The 24,865-nt window shown below is 41.5% G+C and overlaps 1 non-coding gene across 1 annotated transcript; it reads right to left on the reverse strand.

Moving 5' to 3' along the window:
• Positions 1 to 414: 414 nt before the first annotated feature.
• On the reverse strand, positions 415 to 497 carry trnal-uaa (transfer RNA leucine (anticodon UAA)). The gene has a single exon. It is a non-coding gene; the product is annotated as a tRNA-Leu (tRNA).
• Between the last annotated feature and the right edge of the window lie 24,368 nt (positions 498 to 24,865).

The raw sequence follows: 24,865 nt of genomic DNA on the forward strand, positions 1-24,865 counted from the left end.
CATCTCTTCACTCCGACCTTTGACACCTTGTAAGATGTTAGTTTTAGTTTATTTTTATGTTAGTTGTTTTAGTTGATTATATGCTGTTCTGTCTTGTTTTTTTAATATAGGGCTGTTTTAATCTTTACTATGTGTTTTATTTTATTCTGTTTTGTTTTATTCTACTGTTTGTTTTTTTTACTTATTTACTGTACAGCACTTTGGTCCTGCGCTGGGTACTTTAAAGTGCTTTATAAATAATGTTGGATTGGATCATCCTCCACACCACAGCCATTTTTGTATTCAACAGGACACATCCACATGAATTTTCAGCACATCCAAAAGTCCGTGTGGCTTTGTCACTCCTAAGAAAACATACACAATCTTCTCCAGTCCCTCTGGATCATTTGTACGCTGGCTATAGGTTTATTTCTCTACCAGGAGTGGGGTTTGAACCCACGTGGACACATATCCATTGGAGCTTAAGTCCAACGCCTTCACCACTCGGCCATCCTGGTCCGACTGAGCTGAGCCGCGTAACAGTCACCCAGCGGTAAAATCATTACTCACAGCATTAAAATGCTTTTTACAAAGTTATATATGAATAAAATAAATCCTATTAACAGGACAGTGTTGCTTTGGCAGAGAGAAGAACGTGTGCAACAGCTGGAGCCACAGCTGTAAAGCTGCTGGTCATGATATCGGGTTGGATATGTGGTGAGAGGGAATCTGAATGTAAGTTTTATTTGTACAATGAAGGAAGTTGCCAGGAGAATAATCTCCTCCTTAATGTCAGCAAGACTAAGGAGCCGATCGTGGACTTCACTACAAAGCAGGAATTACAAGCCCCTCATCATTAGTGGCACACCAGTGGAGAGAGTGGACAGTTTCCGATACCTGGGTGTCCACATCAATCAGGACCTGTCATGGTCCTGTCACATCAGCACCGTGGTTAAGAAAGCCCACCAGCGTCTCTTCTTCCTCAGAAGACTCAGAGACTTCCATCTGCCACTGAGGGTGCTCAAGAACTTTTACTCCTGCACCATTGAAAGCGTCCTGACGGGAAACATCTGCACCTGGTTTGGGAACAGCACCGAGCAGGACAGACGAGATCTGCAAAGAGTGGTGCGCTCAGCCGAACGCATCATTCGATCAGAGCTTCCTGACCTGCTGACCAAAGCCAGGAAGATTATGATGGGCCTCTCCCATCCCAATAATGGACTCTTCTCACTGTTGAGGTCTGGGAAGCACTTCTCTTGAGGCCAAAACAGAGAGAATGAGGAGGAGCTTCTTCCCTCAGGCTATTCGGGCCCTGAACCAGGTGTAGGACTGGACTCTCACACACATCACATCACCACATGCACTCTGGTTTTTCTTCTTGCACACTTCCCAAAATTTATAATTTCCAAAGGTGGAAAGTAACGAATTACATTTACTTGCGTTACTGTAATTGAGTAGTTTTTTTTTGTGTATTTGTACTTTTTAAAGTCATTTTCCAAGTCGGTAATTTTACTTTTACTTAAGTATATTTTTTAAAAAGTATTGTACTTCGCTACATTTTCAATCACACCCGTTACTGAGTAAATTAAAAGAACAAACAAACAAAAAAAACCAAAAAAACATTGCGCTTCGGAAATACTGCAGGGAATGATGGGTAGTAGAACAAATTAGCGTTGGGTCACGATAAAAATGGAGTCTGACATCGGTGGTACGGATCCAGCGAAAAAAGAAACCCCATCGAATTCTGCTGACCCTGAACTCGAAGAAACCGATGTGAACCCCCGGCCGTATTTAAGGGACCATTTCGGCTTCAAGTGCAAGAAAGGCAACAGCTTTATTATGCAGTGTAAGCTGTGTTTGCCCAGAGAGACCGACTTAGCAGCTTTTAAAAATTCCACATCAAACCTGCGCAAGCATGTAGAGGTAAGTTAAATGAAACTTGTACATTTATTTTAGCAAAAAAGGCTGTGCTCAAGTTAATCACATTAAGTTAAGACATAAGCTGTTATTGGGCACGTTGTTGTCCACGCAACTTAAAATATTTTTACTTGATTGGTAAATTGCCAAAAGAAAATGTGTTCACTTTTCCTGTTTGTTAATAATAATAATTTATTTAAAAAAAAATTAGTTAAATTAGACAGAAGCGGCTACTTTCTTACTTAACCCACATATGTTCACACTGCAGGCAAAAGAATAACATGTGCTATGTGCAGAGGTGTTTTTTTTCTGTTCTCAAACTGACCTCCCTGTTGGAGCTCAGTCTGGGGGGACTTATTTTTTTCTCCTTATCTTTCCTCACGTGGTGCATTTTCCATCGCGCTGACTGTAGCTTTTAACCCTTATTAACTCGAGCACAACTCTATAATGAGCAACAAACTGCAATATGTATAAAAATGATCATGGTTACACCTGCAATGAAAGATCATACGATTATCCTGACACCTGTAAATAGAAGATTAACCTGAGGTTATGACAATCACCGGAACACAAATGTTAATATAATGTCAATAGCTTCAATAAATCATTAATGCAATGCTTGTTATATGATTCTGATGCAATAATAATGCTGATGCTAAAATAACAGTAAAACACCCCCTTTTATCCCGTTTACAAACTTCACAAATAAACGTTTATCCATGCCTCTTTTAATTTTATGTCCCCCTGTTTTTCCCTCACTGACCACAGCAGGGGAAACTTTGTTTTGCTTCAGCCATGAATCCAGCTCACCTGATTCATCACTGAGCCCCATCGTCACTGGCATCTGACAGGGTGGCGCTGCATACTCTTCCTTCAATGTCTCTATTTTCAATCTGTTAATTAGAGTGCTTAAACATGAAGTAGACTACGTCCACAACAAGTCAATACAGCTGTAAATGTGGCCAATTATCAATCTATAACCAAGGAATAACGAAAAATAGCTTTTATTTTATGCATGTTTTTAGTCAACCACTCACCCAGAGGATCTTCAATCCCAGAAAATTCCTTCTCCTCATTTGATAAGTCAGTCCTCCTTCCATGCCCTGGTAACTGGTCCATCCAGAGCCATATCATCTCGAAATATACATACACCAAGCCAACCCACACCTTGGTCACACCAACCCTTTTCCGCCCTGAAGATGTCCAATGCCATCTTAGTCTGGATCAGGGTTCTAATAGATTTGCAATTTTCGTTAGTTTTTATTTTTATTTAGCTTCGACTTCAGATTTTCAATTTTATGTCAGTCGTAATTAGTTTTTACCAATTGTTTGCTAGTTTAGCTTAGTTTTTTTTTGAAAATCCTTAGTTTCAGTTTAGTTTTGATCAGTTTCAGTTATAGTTTTAGTTGTGTTTGTAATAATTAAGTGTAACAAAATCCCAGTTTCATCATATCAGTCATGCTCTTCTGCTTATCCTTGGGTATTGAAACTATAAACTCTTGCAGCGCCGGTGTTCGTAATTTTGGTTCAAGTGAATTGATAAACTTTTTGAAGGCAACTGACTCACACAGTTATGTAGATGTCCCCGTCCTGCTGTCTTGGGATGCATCACGCTGCCTTGCATGGGGTTAGCTTCTGTTTTCTGGGGATGAGGGTTGAGTGGGGGGAGCTCTCTGAGGAGGGGGAGTCAAAAAACAAAAGGGGGAGTGTGCTCCCCCTTACCTTTTCAAGGTAAGCCAGGTCAGCCTTCTTGTGTGGGCTTTTCAAGTGCACTTTAAGGTTTGTAAAGTGGGATTTTTTCCCCTTAGAAGTGTCCCTCATAATTTGTCTCTTTCCACTACAAGACACTTGCTTTATACTAAACACAGTCATATTTAAAGTAATCCCAAATTGGACTCTGGCGCTTTCTCCTGACTTTTCCTGACATGATTCTGCGCGTGGACGGAGCAGCAACACAGACGACTCGCCTAACGTGCTGCCACCTGCTGGCATAATGAGACGGCAAGAAAAAATCTGGAAACTAAACTTCATTTTCACCCTTGACTATGGTAGGACACGCACACCTCAATGAAAACTAAACACACTTTGCTATAACTTCAGTTAATTTTAGTTAGTTTTGTGAACGCTCATTACAGTTTTAGTTAGTTTTCCTTTTTTGTTCTTATTTTTATTTCTGTTAATGAAAATGTTTTTTTTCTTTTCACTTCTAGTTTTCGATATTTCGTTTACATGTACTCTATTTGAACAGGGATTGATCAGTGTCAAATGGGATTTTTTTTTTTTTTTTAATGTGTGTCTGTTAATGCAAATCAATTTATTTATTTATCTTTCTGAAAGACAGATGTTAAACGGGCTCTAACAAATCCACTTCATTGCGTGCTCATAGATTTTCTCTTGTCAGGGTCGCTCACCCAATGTGCTTTATTTAAGCTTATTAATTCTGTCATGCTTATTAGTGGCTCATGATTGCTTAAGGCCTATGTCTGAACTTGACTACAGAGGCAGAGCATCACTCCATCCTTTCAGGGTGAAGGACTCCACTTTCTTTGTGTCAAGGCAGCTCACAATTATCTTAATAGCTTTACCTAATCAAGTTATGGCTTACCATCACTTGTGTTATAAGTATGAAGTGTCCTAAATTCATTCAAATTTTGTTTCCAATTCACTTGCAGCAGTTTAGACCGAATTATGAACGATAATAACCTTGCTCTGGACTGTCAAAGGTGACTTTAACGCTGACTGTTCCGACAATTCATTTTATAACATTTCCTTGTCAGATTAGCCAATCTCTGCACACTTGAATAAACATAATCAACATGGTCAATATTTTCCTGCGTGTTATTTCACCATCTTATCGATTCCAGCTCTCCATCCGCATGTGGTTTGGCACATTATATTTATCTAAAACTCCACTCCGTCTCTAAATGTTTTGAAGAATTTTTCAAGCCGGGGGTCAAATTTTGAGAATTTGACCATAAGTGAAAGTTATGGTGTTATCACCCCCTTTTTTGGGGCTTACCTTTCCCAGTTTTGATGATATTCCTCCCTATTCTTTGCAAGTACCCCCTTTTGGTGGCGAGAAACTGTTGGTGTGGTCAAGTGGGTGCTGTAAAAACAAAAGCTCAGGACAGAACAGTCACCAGTCATGTACTTCATACAAAATTAGCATATATTTGATTTCATATTGATCCTCTGAGTGTAATGGTACATTTTAATTTGAATTTCTCAAAGCTAAACACAAAAATTTTCTTTATTTTGCTCTTGTTCCTGTGCAGCACCACCTCTCAGCACATGCCCCTGTCGGTTATATCTCTACTTTTCTGAATTATTGACTATTTCAATGAAAGGACCTAAAAGATGGGGACCAGTGTTTATCCTTACATATCTCCATTTTGAATGTGACAAGTCTATCATTCCCCTGTTATTCACAGACCTCAATAGAGTGTTTTTTTTTTTTTTTTTTGGCTTTTTTCTTTTCTTTTTTCCTCTATAAAAGTTAATTGACTTTTTACAGTGGGCTGCTATGGTTAATAATAACATGTTCAGTCATGAGTGAAATCAAACCTTTTCTTCAATTTAGCATTTAACCTTCCCAACAATATAATGTGATACATTAATCGAAACACAGCTACTAAAACACAATTTTCTTAATGCAAACATCAGTAACTCAAAATTAGCCACCAAAGGGTTCAGTCTGCAGTTCACGCTCATGTGAAGCTACAGCCTCCCCCTTTAGTCTCTGTCATCCTTCTGTTCCTGTAAAAACAAAACAAAGCAAGACAAAACATCCACCTTTTTTTATAGGCTGGGTGAATTGTTTGTGGACATTTACTAATCCTAAAGTCGGCACCGTTTTTGTCTCAGTATCAAGTCCATTAGAACTTTTAGTCGTCAGTCCATCACAGTCCAACCACATGCATACATCCACACACATTCATACCAGAAGTTGCTGATAATGGAGTCTCACGCGCAACCTATTCGAGCCTCCCTCACCAGCAAGATGACGTCATCATTTTAAAGGAAAACAGTTCCTTGTTTTTTGACTGGATTGACTCGCTGCAATCCTTTTAGGCTCAGGACTTCTCATGTGATCAGTGTCCCATATAAGTGAATTTCTCCCCAGCCCATTATAATCATGGAGAAAAACACTTTGCGACTGTTTCCAGTAAGAATATTTTATGGCGCTTTAAAGTTCAAAGTTCAATCTCTCAGGCCTGGATTAAAGAGCTGATTTGTTAAATCAGGAACTCACAAAATACCAAAATATCACCACCGGTGGATCACACCTCTCAGATGTTCTTATTTCAGTGCACTGTAACAAAAGCAAAAACAAACGTAACCAATAAAATACTCATATAATAACAAATACTGGGGCCCATTGCAAACATGTCCAAGCATAAAACCATCTTTCTCTCTCTTAGAGAAAGAAAACAATCCAAACCTCACTGATGAAATCAACCTAGTGTTAAGCAAAACCCAAAAATCAACTAAAATTCACCAGAAGGTTTTTCTCCCTCCTGGGACAATATTGTGTAGGAATACAGGGACCGTAACTCCTTTTTGCCCTGACAAAAGCATGTTGGATTTACTTGATTCAATAGTGGACACTGGTTGCACACAAATGTTTTGCTTTGGCAGAAACTTAAACAACTGAGTTAAATCAACACAACCTTTTCATATTCAGTAAACCTGCATTTTGTGTTCAGAAAACACGATTGAAACATGTTCAGATGGAGTAAGTTGAGATCCTGGAATATTTTGATCCTTCAATTCTGTCAGTTTATTTCAACACTATTCAATAACCTTTATTCAAATTCTACTTGGTCACTTAAATACTACATGTTGTCTTCATATTGCATGCGGCTCAACAAAGTCTAGATCCTGGTTACCATAAAAACTGAATGGGTCTACAACAACTACCATCCTCCTATCTTTATCCTGGTTGCAGCAGGGCCGGGAAATAACCCTGAAGTGATAGGTTATCAGGCAGGGTACACCCCGGACAGCTGACCAGTCTATCAGATAGAAACAAACAGCCATTCACACTCACATTCATGGATAATTTAGAATCATCAATTAACCTAGCTCTAATAGCTGCATGACTTTTCACTGTGGCAGGAAACCAGAACACCCAGAGAGAAACCACTGCAAACTAGCCAGACTGTGGACCTGCACCCAGGACCTTCTTACTGTGGAGCAACAGCACTAACCAGCATGCCAACAATGTAGGAAATACAGGAAAGCTATGATTTCCTGTATTTGATGCAGAATTATTTTGTTCTTGTCCTTGACAGGTTAATCCACAATAAATAGCAATAGCATGCATGTGGTGTGTGTGTCGCTGTCTGCCTCTTATAACTCCAGTGATTTTCCTGTAGTTTGAAATCTTATGCGGTGTTGTGGATTCCGTGAGTTCAGCAGCTAACCACTCTTATTAGATTGTATCGTGTCATCTCAATGAGAACAAATTGAGTTGTTGGATTTTATTTATTTATTTTTTTCAGTGTGTTCCTCCTTCAATTAAGTCTCAATCACAAAAAATGTGGCGCTCCGATATAAATCTCACTCCGTTAATTCATCATTTTCACTCTGTACCACTGCTCCTTATCAGGCTGTGTGAAGCACAGTAAACAATTCAGTCGAGGCCTTGAGCCATAAACAGACATCACGCACAGACATTGTTTTCATAACCAAACTGCCTTAGACCCTGTCCCCTAAATCTACACAAACGCCCTCTGGGTGACATGAAATGCATTTAACCAATAAACAATCAATGGCTTCTTGTTGTTGTAACAGATTCTGTATTTGGATGTTTGTGTGCAGCATTTTGCGTGTCAGCATAAGCATTTGTTAGTAAAGCATTCTTCATTGCAGCAGCGTGTGTGTGTGTGTATCACTCTTCATTGCACAAGCGTGTGCATGTGTGTGTGTGTGTGTGTCATTTCTCACTCAATTGACTCAGCGCGTGTGTGTGTGTGTGTGTGTGTGCAGTGAATCAACGAGTGCATATGTGTTCATATGTGTGTTTCTCTTCATTCTGAGTCAGTGCATGTAGATGTGTGTGTGTTTGTGTGTGTTTGTGTGTGTTTGTGTTCATCACTTTCCTGTTCTGGTGTTCTGGGTAAACCACGGCCTGAGGCGTGTCCTGGGGTCCTGCCCTCCTCCATTTCAGTCTGTTTGCATCCATTGGTGCTGCTACTCAAAGTTCTGTCCATACTGGTTCTGGCCCCAATTGAGGCAGTCCTTTTCTCCAGTGTCCTGCATCTTCTCCTTGTCCAGCTCCTCCTTAACTTGACCCTTTTGCTTCTGTAGCTCCCTCAGGGCTTGCTCCTGCTGTTGGAGCTTCTTGTCAGGTTTGGCGACCTCCTGCTCCAGCAAGCTCCAGCCTGGTTTCAAGTCCTGTGTCTGGGACTCCAAGCCTGACTGATGGGTTCGATTATCAGCCAGCTCCTCCTGAGCCATGCTCAGTTTCTGCTCTGATGCCTTGAGCTCTTACTGAGGGCAGAAACCTCAGAGTCTTTTCCGTACACGTCAGATTAAAGTTTATTGATGTTTTCCTTGCTTTGCTCCACGGCCTTCTGCAGCTCTGCTGTCCGGCTCTTCTCAGAGGTCAGCTCCTGGCCGAGCCCCGACACCTGTGCCTTCAGCTTATTTTCTTCTGGTGCTTTTGTCCATTCTGAGGTGCCTCCTGACCTCAGTTACTCCTCCTGTCTCTGGCACGCCCTTTTTGCTGCCCGATCATCCGTGTTGGTCAGTCACTGTCCTGCACAGTTTTAATGCAGAGTTGTTAAGGTCAGCATTCTTTTGCTCGGCCTCACTTTTCCTCTGGGCTTAATGGGCGTCTCGTCAGAGCTCTGTTAGCTGAAGCTGTCTGGAAATCTCCCCCGTGTAGTGAAACGGGCCTTGGATTTAATGCTCTCCGTCTCAGCTGCATGAGATCGTTTTCCTGCAGCTCTGCTGACATTTTCAGGTTGTTGTTGTGGGTCCAGCTGCTGTAGCATTTGGTCAGGGTCACATCAAAGATGGTAGAGGAGTGAGCAAAGATGGTAGAGGAGAGAGCAAAGATGGTAGAGGGGAGAGCAGGAGTCCAGGTCAGCCTCGGCAAAGCAGCCTGTAATCAAGCATAAAGAGAAAAAACAAAAACAAAACAAAAACAAAACAAAAACAGACGAACAGGAAAATGATGTTGTGTTGGCTGTGTTATTCAGAGAGGGGAGAAACAACGGGGCCAGGCCCTGTGTCAGCCTTCTCTCCCCCTTTTTTTGTTTTTTTTTCTCACTATATAATCAACTCATAACCCACCAAGCTGACAGGACAACACAGGTACATGTTAAAATTGTTAAGATCATGTTTAAAAGCCCAAAAAGGAATTTTCCTTCATTCAGTAATCACTTGTATTAATCAATCAGCAGAAAACATGTCACAATTTGAATCTTCTAACCACTAAATTTGTCGTGTCATCACTGGTTGGTCAGACCAGTGTCTTTTTTTTTGAAGTTAAGTTGTTGTCCTGCAACCCAGAGAGTTTATTTGTTAGTAGTGGATAAACTTTATCATTTAATAACAGGTGTATGTTAAGTTTCGCTGCTTTAACCTTGCTGGAAAATCTTCACGTGTTCATGAATGTAAGCTGTTTCTTCATTGCGTGTGTGTGCGTTTGTAGGTGGGTTAATTTAACTTTTTCTCAAACGAGGCATTTCTCTAACACGTGCCTTTCTCATACATTTCTCTGGTTGTGTGTGTGTTTTTATTTTGTTTCCCAAATTTTGATTCCCCACCTTAAATAACAGCATTCCATGTCTTCAGCCAGGAGTTAGAGCTTGCTTGTGAGATTCAGGGACACATGGTGCCAATAACAATTCAGTCAAAAACTTGCCTGCAAATTTCCAGTGATGGTAACCGATAACTGGAGGAGAAGATGTCCTTTAAGTTTCTTTTCAGCGTGGGGATAAAGTTGGGGTCAAGCTGTAAACTTTTGAGCCAAAGCTTGGCCTGTCTGTCGTCCCAATTCTGTTTATGCTTTTGCCGCTGTACTCAGGTTTCCAGGTTGGGAGAAATCCACCTGTATTAACACACTAAAACATTTACTTAGTATTTCTTTTCTGAAAACATTCACTTACTATTTCTTTTCTGAAAACCATGCATACTTCTCACAGTCTGGCCGTTGCCTTTTATGGGCATGCAGAGTTCCTGTCACACACACAGCTGAAATTCGTGCTTGATCACACCCTATATTATGATAAAACCAACAGTAAATCAAATGTAACCGCTTATATTATTGGGCTGAACCAAGAGTTACTTTAAAAATCTTATAAATCCTGCTTCACACCATAAAACTGAAACAAATCACAGCTGTATTTATCACTCAGTCTTACACTGCCGACTGAAGTGTCGGTCTAAATCATGCACGATTTGTCTTTTCTATATCAAAACCCAGCCAAACATCAAACATTCACCCTAGTCATTCAAAACCTTATTTGTAATATTATAATCAGCAAAATCAGCGTCTTATTTACAGGTCTTTAACAGTATTTGCAAATCATAATTATAACACTCAAAAAACACGCTAAACAGGAAGCAAAAGTCCTCCATGCGCTTCACAGCAGCCACCTCATTTGCATGTTCACACACCGTCTAAAAATAGCTCGCAGCGCTGCAGCGCGCTCTCGTCACACACAGTCTCGTCTCACACACAGCTCTATTATTTTATATTACAAAGACGTCTTATATTTACAACCACTGTCAGGCCTGGCAGATTTAGCGCCTACACAATTTTGACAAATTTAAGTTAACGGGTCCAACCGAAGAAAGTCCAACTTTTTTGTGATCAATTAACCGGTATCTGCCTCTAACTGTATCTGGCCTCATCTCTAAAGTCCCTAACTCAATTTAACAGTGTCCAAAAAAGCGCAGATACCGTTTAACACGGTAAGGAGCCTCTAACTCCTAGCTTATTCCAGGATGCCCCGTACCCCACAGTTAAGCCAAACTGAACTAACCCTGTTCGCCGACAGGTCAAGGTCGCGCGTCCACGGCCAGGAGGGAGCGTAAACTCCGAGCTATGCGCTTCTTAGCAGCCTCTAACTGCCGTCCTATAATAATTTATAACACTTTGAAACAACAGTCAGCACCCCAAAACAAGAGTCTGACTGAGGCAGGTGCAACCTAGTGGTCAATGGAGCCTCTAACTCACAACATGACCAACTCAGGTCCACCATATAACCAACGGAGCCTCTAACTCACTAAATGACCAATTCCCTATCAAACTACTTGAGCCTCTAACTCAATTTCTTAGCAGCCTCTAACTGCATTTATTTCTTAGCAGCCTCTAACTGCATTAATTTCTTAGAAGCCTCTAACTGCATTAATTTCTTAGCAGCCTCTAACTGCATTTAATTTCTTAGCAGCCTCTAACTGCTTCATGAGATTTTTTCATCAAAATCAAAACAGACATTTACCAGTACTTTCAGTGAGTAGACTTCAATTTTGTCATGTCCAATTTGGCACACTTTGGAAATAATTCAACAGGTAGTGCCTTACCTTTGTTTAAGCCGGCTTATGCCCACTCACGTCAGACCACTGGCTTGTGCCTGTCCGTTCGACAACCTCGGACCGTCCAAACCTCCAAAATTCCACCCCAATACCACAGGACGAGCCCCCAAACTGTTACGGATTCAAATATTGGGGATGGATACAAGAGGAAAAACCACAATAACAACACTGGTCCGGCCGGGTTGAGTCAAACGATGATTTTAATGATCACACGCGTGGGAGATGGACACCGTACGCAGACAGCATCAGATCTCAAAATGGTGGAGCATTGATCAAACTCTTATAGCCTCTAGTGGCCCCCACCTAATCATAAAAGCCTAAACATTCACATTCTTTCTCTCACACAGTGGCTAAGCTACAACCTTGGCTCCCTGTTTATCTGCTCCTGCTGAGATGGGGCAGAAAACTCCAGTATGTTCTGTTCTCTTCTAATCAGACAAATAAGGCGATGACTTTCTGCAAACAGTATTTCTCATAACTCAGCAGTATAATGCATCATAAAACAATATCATTCATTCACAATAAACCAGCAGTCTAATGTAATGCAACTCAGCTTAACAAATGCAATAGTTATCACCTTCTTCTAATTCGGGAGAATAATGCAAACTAAAACTACATAATAATTCACCATCTTTAATTAAGGGTCTAACATGGCATAAAATAATATTATAATCTGACAAGATGGACAGCTGAGTCTTGTCCTGTGGAGGTGTCAGGGTCCCTGTGTATACCCGGTCGCCTCAGTGTGGCTACATGTGTTTTTTTGTTTTGATTTTGTCCCCGCTCTCTCCCTCCCTCTCTGTCCCTCCTTCTCTCACTGCCTGGGCGGAGCTCATCTGTGGGCTCCTGCCCTTGGCCCACGCACCTGGTCACACCTGTGGCTCATCACCCAACAGTGTTCCTGTCCCCTTATAAGATGGCAGCCCTGTATTTCTCGTCGCTGGACCGTTGCCGACTCTCGTCAGTGTTAACCCCAGCTCAGTTCATTCTCGTGTTTCCCTAGCGATCTTCTTACAGTAACCTTTTGCATCTCTGTGAATAGATTTCCCTGGACCTGCCCCTGTGTTACCTGAGCGATCAAGTGTGTGAGGATTGGAGCGAGCTTTTGTGTTTCTTGTGGAGTGTGAAGCCGAGCGTGGAGCGTGGATGGAGTGAGGACTTTGGAGCGTGTGTGGACTGCAAGTGTCTTTCCCCCCTCCTGTTCGTGTGTGGAGTCCCAGAACCCGTCTTTTCCCCACTTTGTAAATAGATCACCTGGTGCTTCTGTAAATAAAAACCCTTTATTGTTCCCTACTCAGAGCCTACGCGTGAGTCCGTTCAGTCCCGTTGTGACAGAGGGTACGGACGTAAATCGACTGGTAAAGACGGACTGGTAAAGAGTCTGCAGCCGCAGCACCAATCCATCTGTCGATCTCCTGTTCCCTTCTCCGATCACTCGTGAACAAGACTGCAAGTTTTGTAACTTAATAAAAGCAGTAATTTGTTTGCCAGAGTGCCCCTTCCACGTCACACCCTGTTCTTTCTTTCTTGTCTTATATGGAAATTCACTTTGTGTAGCTTTTTGGGGAATTGTTAAACTTCAGGAAGATTCTGAACATGCCCCATTGTTTAGCCAGCTCTTTGGAGCTAAGCAGGTTCAGGCCTGTTGTTGTAATTTTTATAAAACGATCTAATTTAAACGAATAATCCAGCTGAAGCTTCAGACAGCCGTCATATGACAGTGAAACACTGCCATCTGCTGGACTCGAATAACACAGACGCTGCTTTGACGGGTGAGGGAGTTTCAACAAGTCTGCAACGACTCAAGCATCAAACTACAGAACTATTGTAGCGGACATGGTGCTCTAATGGCTGCTTCATTAACGCAGGTCAGAAAGGATCAAACATATCAATAAATTGTGAAATACAAAAATTACTGTTTCACTGCACACACAAACCTTCTCTTATTAGCACAACACTGCCCAGGGCTCAGAGTGTATTCCTTATAGACTATTAAACCTTAGCATGTTATTTTAATGTCTTACAGGTGAAACAGCCAAAAAGTAAAGTTAACTGTAATTTAAAATATTCAGCTGCAAAAATGCTTTTAGCAAACAATTTTTTATGACTGCGCTAAAATTCAATACTAGATTTTTGCTGGTCTGATTAAAAGGTTAAATGTAGAAGTTTTGGGATCATATATTAATACTTCCAAAACAATAAAGTTGTTGTAGAGAATCTATATTCATTATTGTTGCTCATCATGGAAAGACAAAGACATCAGACTCTGCTGAAAAATTTTACACCCTCCTACTCTCTGCACACAGCGGTCTGAGGGATCTTCCAGGATCGGGGATTTTATTTATTTTGTTCCTTTTGGTCTTCCTGGTTAGTAGGTTGTGATTTTCTACCTGTTGATCTCACATTTGAACATGATTTGCTCTGGAGCAGATTAGGTTCAAAGCATGAGTTGACCTGGCATTATGTCGTGGATTACAAAAAAATCCCACATTAAACCTTGAAGTTAGCCGGATAAGACAGCGTTCTGTTTCACAGTAAAGGCCTCAGAGAGTTGTTGCTAACTAGGGCTGCCACAAACGATTATTTTGATAGTCGACCAGTCACCGATTAATTTTGCGATTAGTCGACTAATCAGATCATGCATCCATTGGAAGTAAAACGTGCAACTCCCGGCTGTGCAAGAACGAGTTCAGCAACACAAGCATCCTCTCTCTTTCGCGAGTGCATACGTGCACATCTACAGTGCTGCATGCCGATGAACCCATTTTCTTGGAGCACCTCGACAAGCTGCAATATACAGATTAGGGCTGCCACAAACGATTATTTTGATAGTCGACTAGTCACCGATTATTTTTGCGATTAGTCGATTAATCAGATCATCATCCATTGGACATAAAACGGACAGCTTATTGCACCAGCAGCATCTGCTCTTATATAACTATCATTAGCTTACAGCTTTAAGTGTGTAAGGTCTGTGCTAACTAAAAATAAAGACAAGATGGTAGTTTGTTAAATTTTAATGAAATTTGCAGATTGTTTCGGTGAAGTTTAATAAACTCCTTGCTATCTAAAATATAACAGGACACCGGAGTAAATTCTCGAGCATCTCACACTTCTGATAATCAGCTGTCTGCTTGACGTTTATTCAGCTGTGTAAAAACTAGAACTTTAATCTCAGCCAAACCGATTTACTCAGGAACAAATAAAATACTAAAAAAAAGCCAAAAATAAAATATTTAAGTTATCTAAGTGACTTATACATCATGTTTAACCTGAGTAGCGAAAGACGGCGGTGGGTTTGAAAACGATTTGCCGGGAGTCCGGTGTTCTCACGGCTCTAGTGAGCCTTGCCCCCGGCTCGCTATCGAGCTAGTGGGTAACAGACGTCTCCGAAAACGTCGGAGCGCTTTTGAAAATATGTGGTGTCTTGATAAACTGAGCAGATATTTGAGGTTTACACAGTTACATTCTCGCCTGAAAATATGTTAAACTTTATTTTGTGACCCAGAAAGAATAATAAGAGTAATATTAAAACTAACTAGCTGCCGCCATTGTTGGAAACTGAGCTGGGCTGCGCTATGAATTCTGGGACACAGCTTCTTCTTCGGGGTTTAACAGCAGCTGGCATCCTTGTACATGCAGTGCTGCCATCTTCTGTTTCAGTCCGTTATTACACTCTTAAATCCTACTACTTATTCCTGCGTCTTTTGTGATCTTACAAAGCTTCAAACGAGGCGTCGACTATTAAATCAGTCGTCGACGATTTTGATAGTCGACGTAATCGTGACTAGTCGACTAATCGTGGCAGCCCTATTGCTAACCAAAGTCTATCTTGTACGGCCACGCAGCATCTAATGACGTTTTGTAACCTGCCACTACGAAGGAGCAGTGAAATGATTTCTGTTTTAGCGCACATACACAGTGTGGTGATCAGTATAAGGACATGAAAGTGATGTTGCAGAAAGCTGCATCTGGTCAGAAGGAAAAAAACACGCACACTTGGAAGACTTGGCCAAATTTGCACAAAGTGAAATGGCTGACAGTGGACAGATACAAGGATGTGGATGGTCACACCCTCGTGCATTAAAGAGGCCGTTCACAAAACCAAACACTCAACAGACACAATAAGACAGCTGGTCAGTTTGCCTCACTAACTCATCTACACAAGGCGTGTTGTAGAAGTAGAGCAGGGCGATATGGCCAAAAATATTCATCACGATATAAATTTGAAAATGTGCGATAACGATATAACTGACACGAGACAAAATACTTTACAACTCCACTTCATTTGTGCAAAAAAACCCATCAATGTATTTTCACTTAAATAAGCAGCTGTTTTTCATGTGCATTAAAGTTATATAAAAATGTAACAGTGCAAATGCAAATTCCTTGCTGACAGTTTAACCAAAAGGCATTTCCAGTGGAAATTGGCCGACATATCCTCAGCATAACCATGTAAATATCCACAAAACTTAAAAAGAGGTTAAGCAAACACACAATACGGTAATATTATGTTGGAGCACAGTACGTATCACTCCGCGAGGCTCCTGACTACGATAGCCGTAATGCTCCGACAATCCATTAAACGGTGCGGGTTCGTAGCTTAGCAAAGTCGTACTAAAACATTTGACAGATTTTCGAGCGCCGTGTACATAAAATCGTTTCGAGGTCAGTAAACACAACCAGAATTCATACAGTGGCTTGCAAAAGTATTCGGCCCCCTTGAACTTTTCCACATTTTGTCACATTACAGCCACAAACATGAATCAATTTTATTGGAATTCCACGTGAAAGACCGACACAAAGTGGTGCACACGTGAGAAGTGGAACGAAGATCATACATGATTCCAAACATTTTGTACAAATAAATAACTGCAAAGTGGGGTGTGCGTAATTATTCAGCCCCCTTTGGTCTGAGTGCAGTCAGTTGCCCATAGACGTTGCCTGATGAGTGCTAATGACTAAACAGAGTGCGCCTGTGTGTAATCTAATGTCAGTACAAATACAGCTGCTCTGTGACGGCCTCAGAGGTTGTCTAAGAGAATATTGGGAGCAACAACACCATGAAGTCCAAAGAACACACCAGACAGGTCAGGGATAAAGTTACTGAGAAATGTAAAGCAGGCTTAGGCTACAAAAAGATTTCCCAAGCCTTGAACATCCCACGGAGCACTGTTCAAGCAATCATTCAGAAATGGAAGGAGTATGGCACAACTGTAAACCTACCAAGACAAGGCCGTCCACCTAAACTCACAGGCCGAACAAGGAGAGCGCTGATCAGAAATGCAGCCAAGAGGCCCACGGTGACTCTGGACGAGCTGCAGAGATCTACAGCTCAGGTGGGGGAATCTGTCCATAGGACAACTATTAGTCGTGCACTGCACAAAGTTGGCCTTTATGGAAGAGTGGCAAGAAGAAAGCCATTGTTAACAGAAAACCATAAGAAGTCCCGTTTGCAGTTTGCCACAAGCCATGTGGGGGACACAGCAAACATGTGGAAGAAGCTGCTCTGGTCAGATGAGACCAAAATGGAACTTTTTGGACAAAATGCAAAACGCTATGTGTGGAAAACTAACACTGCACATCACTCTGAACACACCATCCCCACTGTCAAATATGGTGGTGGCAGCATCGTGCTCTGGGGGCGCTTCTCTGCAGCAGGGACAGGGAAGCTGGTCAGAGTTGATGGGAAGATGGATGGAGCCAAATAGAGGGCAATCTTGGAAGAAAACCTCTTGGAGTCTGCAAAAGACTTGAGACTGGGGCGGAGGTTCACCTTCCAGCAGGACAACGACCCTAAACATAAAGCCAGGGCAACAATGGAGTGGTTTAAAACAAAACATATCCATGTGTTAGAATGGCCCAGTCAAAGTCCAGATCTAAATCCAATCGAGAATCTGTGGCAAGATCTGAAAACTGCTGTTCACAAACGCTGCCCATCTAATCTGACTGAGCTGGAGCTGTTTTGGAAGGAAGAATGGGCAAGGATTTCAGTCTGTAGATGTGCAAAGCTGGTAGAGACATAAGGCGAACCGGATTATAAGGAGCACTGTCGATTTCCAGAAAAATCAAAGGACTGATTTTTAGAGTGCCTTATTTTCCGAAAAACACAGTAATAACATAATAACAACGGCCCGCTAGCATGCTCTTGGTTGCCGAGGGCTATGCTGTGGCTGAGCTGCAAGATTAACTCTGCAAAACCAACTTTCATCAAGTAAAGACGAGAGTTGGTTTTGAGAGGTGCAAAGAAGGGAGGGATGAGAAGTAAAAAGCAGCTACTGTCAGTCTTTAGAGACAGAAGGACTGATTGGCCGTCTGGGAGCCCAACGGATGTTAAAAAAAAGAAAAAAAAGTTGAAAACGTTGAAGGCTTGATCATCTACTCCCTCATCTCCATCTCGTTTTTACTCCCACTCATTTCCAGCAGCCGTCTCTGTTAGTCTGCCTTCCCATTTCCATCCTAATGAGGCTTTATTCCCACTGAAGCAGCTGCACGGCGCAGGGAAAGAAGACGCAGGAACCGCACGCTGAGTCATCCACAACTTCTGACCTTCCCTGTCTCTCTCCATCCACCTCTCTTCTATCCGTTTAGATGTTTACCTGTCCATGTGACTGTTGACATTGGGAAGCTGTCACTAAACTGCTGTCACTGCCAATGACTGTCATGTCCCCCTCGAGTGTTAGCCCCCCTCCAGAGCTCTAAAGCACAGGCTTTAATAAGCCCGGCAAGAGAAATGCCAGCTTCCTATGCAGCCTGAGCTGAGAACATTGGAGTGACAAAGAAGAGGGGGGCGAAAGTCTGATGCACACAGGGAAAAGTTAGAGAGGAAAAGAGAGAGCAGGAAATGATACAGATGAGCTACATCCTCCTGGAAAGCAGCTGCCATTACAGTCTCCCCCATCTGCTGGAAGGCAGATGCTTCAAAACAGAGTGAGAAGTAAAGAGAGACGGCAGGAACTCAAACAAAATTAACACTATATTTTATCTTTAATAATCATATATATTGCTTTACCAAAACAGCTTGTTTTTGTGTTTTTTAAACTACCATCTCTCTTAAACCAACTTGAATTGAACAGTGAGCACAGCCACTAAGTACTATGTAACAAAAATACAGGGATGGGAGGGAGACGGTACCTGTACTGACGTTTAAAAAGAAGGAATAGGAGGAGGAGGAGGAGGGGGGTGGAGGTGGTGGAGCTCTCCGACAGGGGGAAAACTGAGATTTCAGTAAAGCTCAGTCCAAAGCACTTTCCTAATGATTTCCCTGTAACATTAGTCCTCGAGGACCCCGTCACAGCAGACTACTGTGAGCGCCACCAGACAGTTAATGAGACAAAAACAAGACGCTCTTACAGCCAGGAGGCTGCTTCCAGATGACGCTTGATTAATTTGATTGATTATCTGTGAATAAGTCTTGAGCCTCTCCTCGGTTCTTTATATTTTGCCTGTACTGAGCCAGATGTTCTTCTTCTTCCTTTCTTTAGACTTTCTGAAGGTCATTTAAAGTTTTTCTTTGGACATTAACTGCTTTTTCACCCATTTTCAGTCCAGTCCTTGTACCTGATCACTTTCAGAGCGATATTTTTGTTTTTTGGGGGGGTTAAACCACTTAACCTAACTCAAGGGGACAAACCCGAGTTGTCAAATACAATACAAAACACACAATTTAGCAAAGAACCAATTTTAAATTTTATCTTTAGGTACTTTGTTACTAGCAACCTGTCACAGAAACACACCATTTAATTTCTTTGGATTGGGAAAGTAGGAGACAGAAAAAAAGGGGACAGGCTGAAAAATCTATCTACAGTGGAGGAACAGTACCTGAAAGTCATGTCAAAAAAAATTCAGCAAACACCTGACACAGGACCTGAAAGATGCACTTGGTCCTTCAGTTGATCCATCTAGTGTTACCCAAAGCCTCATCTCATGGTGTCAGTGAAGGGTGGCTGTCAAGAAGCCATTATTAAGGAAGGGAACAGGGAGAAAAGGCTGAGGGATGCCAAATTACACAAGAACTGGACTGAAAATCAGTGGCAGCAGGTCTGGTGGAGTGATGAACCAAAATTTGACATTTCTGGTTGAAATTGCTGGTAATATGTCTACAACCACCTGTAAACTACTGTACAGCTCTGTCATAGTTTGGGTCTGCATTTCAGCCAGGGTGTTGGGGATTTCGTCAAAATTGATGGAATTATGAAAAGTACCACCAGACTTTGATGCACCATGCAATACCATCTGGAAAGCGTCTGATCGGCAGCAGCTTACTAAACACATCGAAACACCATCATTCATGGACTGACCTGAGCCGTGTGGGATCATCTCGGCAGAGAATGGAACAAAAAGGCAGCTAATATCGAAAGAAGAGCTCTGAATGTCCTTAAAGAAGCCCGGAGAACTATTCCTGAAGACTACTTAAAGGAATTCCAAAGAAATGTGCCTAAGAGAGTTCAGGGCGTGCTGAAGATAAAGATGCTCAAGCTCATTAGCTCATTATATCAACTCTGTATGACGCCTTTTATACTGTATTTTCATGTAAACTTTTCAAATTTAAACTGTTGCACCCGTTTCCCATTACCCAGCAAGTTATATGTTAGAATTAAGGTGTGGCTCAAACTTTTGCACAGTCCTACATTTCACATCTATAAAATGATTTGGCACCTGATAAACCTTTAAAAGCACTGACCTGCCTCTCCAACTATCTGTTTTAAACAACACGCACTTACCAGCAGTTGTGTTGCGTTTTCGTCAGGTTAGTGGCTCAGACCTAAAACAGCCCTACATCATCTCTAATTCAGTTCTGGACCCAAGCTGACCCATTAAATTACGTGGTACTCCTTTTATTTGTACTTGTGTACTCAGGCATAAATTAGACTTTTCAGGTACAAACTAAATAACACAAAGAGGAGCTCTTATGAATAAGAATGAAACTGAGAGGCCCACTGCAAGAAGATACACACCCAAGTGCTGAGATTGTAAAGATGAAAAGTGAGCAGAGGAAAATGAGCGTTTCAGGAGAACGAGGCGGTTTCCTCTTTTTCCCATCTGGCAGCCTCACAGCGGGGAGTTATGAGGTAGCCCCAACCTACCTCACTGTGAAATGCACTACACACAGGTACACACACGCACAGGTCTTTGTCTCCAGATGCCACGTTTATTTATAGTTTCCTGTGTTATGACCGACCACAGTCTGACAGCTGTCGGTCTCAGATGATTTCCCGCTCCTCTCCCGTCTCACTATAAAAGGGAAGGAAACCATCATCAGTCCAAAACGCCATCAGCTGTTCTCACCTGCGTCTCCAGCACGGCCCCGTTGAGCTCACCACACCACTCCTCCCCTGCAGCCGCGCCCGGGACCACACCTCCGCCACACCCACATCTCCCCGCTGTGCAAGAACGAGCTCAGCAACACAAGCATCCTCTCTCTTTCGCGAGTGCATACGTGCACATCTACAGTGCTGCATGCCGATGAACCCATTTTCTTGGAGCACCTCGACAAGCTGCAATATACAGATCATGTTTCACAGCGCTACAGCGAGAGGCAAACACCTCCCTCTGTTTGTGCTTCATTCTAGCTTCTCCCTTCTCTTCCCAACCACACACACCAACACCTTCCTCTTGTGAATTTCATTTTAATCCTTAACATAAAGACAGCTATACATTAGGATAATCAAACTTGATTTATTACCTCCTACCCCCCCACCCCACACTGTGTGTTCAACAGGAAGCTAAAGACTGGTGCTGTTAAAGTGTTCAAAAAACAGCAGCTCGGTGTGAGGCCACAGTGGGCCAAAAAACACACACAAGATGACCTCCAGCAAGGACAAAATGTATCTGGACGTCTCTGTGAGCATCTGTCTCACTGTGTAAGTGTAGCACAGTGTCTGTGTGTGCATGGCTGGGGAAGAGAGACAGCACAACTGAAAGCCAGCACTCAGACGAGGACCCGGTGCATCGTCTGTCTCATCTCAGCCAGTTTACTTACAAACTCTTTAAGTTTGAATTTTAAAGCCGACAATGTGCACAGGGCAGTGATATTTAAAATGAAGGTAAACTATTCCAATCTCTGGAGCCCCAATTGTGTATCTCACACACACACAGTCCTGAATTCATTACTGAAGTCTCATCCAGACGTTCAATGTGTACACAAAGGAATTCTTCGGCAGGAGGTGAAAGAAAATGGCCCACAAGTTAATCCAAAATGACGGTTTTATCAACAATGGCCACCAGCGGTGATTTTGGCACCTGTGACAAGGTTGAAAAGAGCTGTGGGTAATTTGGTCTCACAAAATGCAGCACACACACACACACACACACCAAGTTCTCCTCCTGCCTTCAGCCCAACCGTTGAGCGCGATGACAAATAGAGCCGCAGAATTTTGCTGCTGTGTAATTAAATTGAGACGTGGGGTCAAAATTCCCACCTAGATTGAGTGAGATGAAATATAAATCGGCTCTCCTCTAACTGACTTTATAGAAATAATTACATAAGCTGCATTTATAACTGTTATTAAATAACAGCAGCACACGAGAACTAAAGTGTAATCCCAGCACATTTCGCTTCGCTTGCACTGATTCTTTAGAGATGACGACTGTGGTGGGTAATTAAGGGCAAACAATATACAAGTCGCGTGAAAAATGGAGGCCGCATTACCTTTCCAAAGCTTCCTTTCCCGATGGCCCGCAGTATCTGGAAGTGGTCAAAGTTTACTGTGGAGAAAATGAGAAGCAGTTAGTGAGAACGTGTCAGTTTGAGCTGAGCTATAAAACAGGGAACATGACATGTACAGCACTGTGCAAAAGTCTTGAGCCATCCCTCATTTGCTTCCAGGGATCCGGACTTCCCTGTAATCTTTAAAGTGGTATTAAGGAATAGCTCTCCAGGCTTTTTAAAGTGTTTCTGATTTTTAATCCAGGGCTTGTATTTGACCAGTTTTTGTCTGTTAAGACCCTTCACACTAATCTCTGAAACATTCAAACATAAACAGACACCTAAGTCACGGAAAGGACCAGAAAACTTAACAAAGAACCAATTTGAAATTGTATCTTTACACATTTACTTGCAGCCTATTGCAAAAAAACAAGACCCCACATCATTTGTTCTCACTTCTTTAGTTGAAGAATGCAGTTAATAACACCGTTAACACAGACTGACCTGGCAAAACATGAAAAAATAAGGGGGTGGTTCAAGACTTTTGCTCGGTACTGTATGAGAAATGGAAATGTGCACTTCACAATGTATCGCTGCACTTCGGCAGTACTGTGCAGATCAAATGTTTTTTTGAAAGAATTAAAAAGTCGGAGCGCAGTGGGAGAGAATAATGTGTGTGTTAGATAATGAAACGGGAAAGATTGAAAGGTGGAAATAATGAATCACAACAGTCAAAATGTGAAAAAACAAAAACATTTTCCCTGGAGGATCTGTACAGTGACACACCGTCACAGTATCGACGATTAGCAAGCAAAACAAAACCCCAGAAATAACATTTATTAAATGAAGACTCAGCTAAACCTTTTTAAACTTCACATCTGAATAACAAATAACACACGCAGCACATAGAAACAAATATCTAAAATGAGTTAGATCCCAGGAAGTTAGACACGCTTTCATAAGTTTTCTGATCGACTTTTACGAGATTAAATTTGAGCAAGTAAAGACATTTCACATGAAGCTCAGAGGCAGGAGAGTTGTACTTCAGAAAGACATCCAGCTCAGAGCGCTCAACTCATTCATCTTACTTTATTTTCCTATTTCAGTATGCATGATAACACAGCCAGATGTTTTCATTCATTGCCACTGAAGCAGATGCATGTGTGTGTTCTGCAGACTGATTGAATCCTTCTGTACGCAGCTTAAAATGAGTCCTGAGGAAAGAGGTTGAATGGAAGTGGTGAGGAAGAGTGTCATGTTTTTTTCCTCTGTAATAAATAAACTAAATAATAAGCACAAATATTTTTGTTTTCCAAATATATTTTTACGAGCGCTGAACATGTGATCAAGATTAGACGATAAATACAAGATTAATTTCACTATTCTGCTGTATTTCTACTTAACACCTACCTGACTCACTTTTGAATGAAATTAATGCAACGTGTGAGACTAATATTTTTAATCAGATCTTAATTTATGCAAAAATATCCATCATAGACCCCAGAAAAAAGCATGAATAAAAAGAACACCCGATCCATGATATTAAAAAAGCCTTGATCATTAATAGCAAGTCTTTTTAATATCAACCAATAAGAGTAAAGTTAGCTTAAAGCCACAACCCCTGTTTTTCAGGCAGAGGAGAAAAAGAGGAGCTTCGTTTAAGATAAAGAAGCATGCAAAGCTACTCTAGTAGAGTCCAAGAATAAGAATATCATGTTGGAAATGAACATGAGGATGATCAAAACACATTCCCTCCAACAAATAAATACTATAGAGAGCGGAGCTGCTTCATCATTTTAAAAAAACAACGTCTTTGGCTGAGCACAAACACAAGCGCTCAGGAATCAGATTAACCAACAACAGACAAGCTTTCTTCCAACAACTCAGAGTAAAGAGTAATGAGCTAACACTGAGTAACTGTTGGCCAGTAAAATCAACGGTTGCTAACTTTCACATGCAGCAGCTCATTAAGACACTTAAAATAAATTGAATTAAGACATTTAAATGTTGGTTGTATTTTCCTTCCCGATGCATGTGAAAGGTTAAGACTTACATCTCCAAATGTACTGGAACTGATTTGAACCAGAGGACTCAGCCACACTGTTACTATGTACTGCATAAACACGTTTACCGATGAAGGCAAATCAGACGCTGTCCTGACTGTGTGGCTAAATTTTGTGCTGAAAGCATCAAATCAATTGAATATGATTAACTTGCTATGAGAGTTTTTTACTCCAAGTGTGACTTTTTCTGGGTTCATACACCTTTCAGGGTCAAATTCAAGCACTTTGTAAGCACGTTTAATGTCCATTTTCAAACTTTTCCAGCACATTACCATAAAAAGGATGCATATTTCACTTCGCATCACCTGAGTAAGACCACGTGAAAGGCCAAATGAATAAGTCTTCTCATCAGATATTGATGCTTCTTTCTTATGTGACACAAAAAACAGGAGGAGACAGATCTTTGCTTGTGTTGTTTTTTAAGTTCATTCATTCAAAACTAACTGTAAGACGCTTAACTACATTGCAGTCTGTGTTATTGTTGTAGACCTAATTATCACCTTTAAAGTGTTTGTGCTAATAACATCATGTAGAGTAAGACAGGCATAGAGAACAGCACTGACTGGGAGAGGCTTTGAACAGATGACATACTCAGATCAATTCAACACTTTAGACTTTAAAAATGCACAAGCGTCTTTCAAAAACCTATTTATTTAATCTATCATCATTGATATTATTATGTACAGTTATAATGTACTGTTCATCT

Source organism: Perissodus microlepis, chromosome 23 (genome assembly GCF_051167445.1).
Source record: "Perissodus microlepis isolate ML-2025 ecotype Zambia chromosome 23, ASM5116744v1, whole genome shotgun sequence".
Classification (NCBI taxonomy): domain Eukaryota; kingdom Metazoa; phylum Chordata; class Actinopteri; order Cichliformes; family Cichlidae; genus Perissodus; species Perissodus microlepis.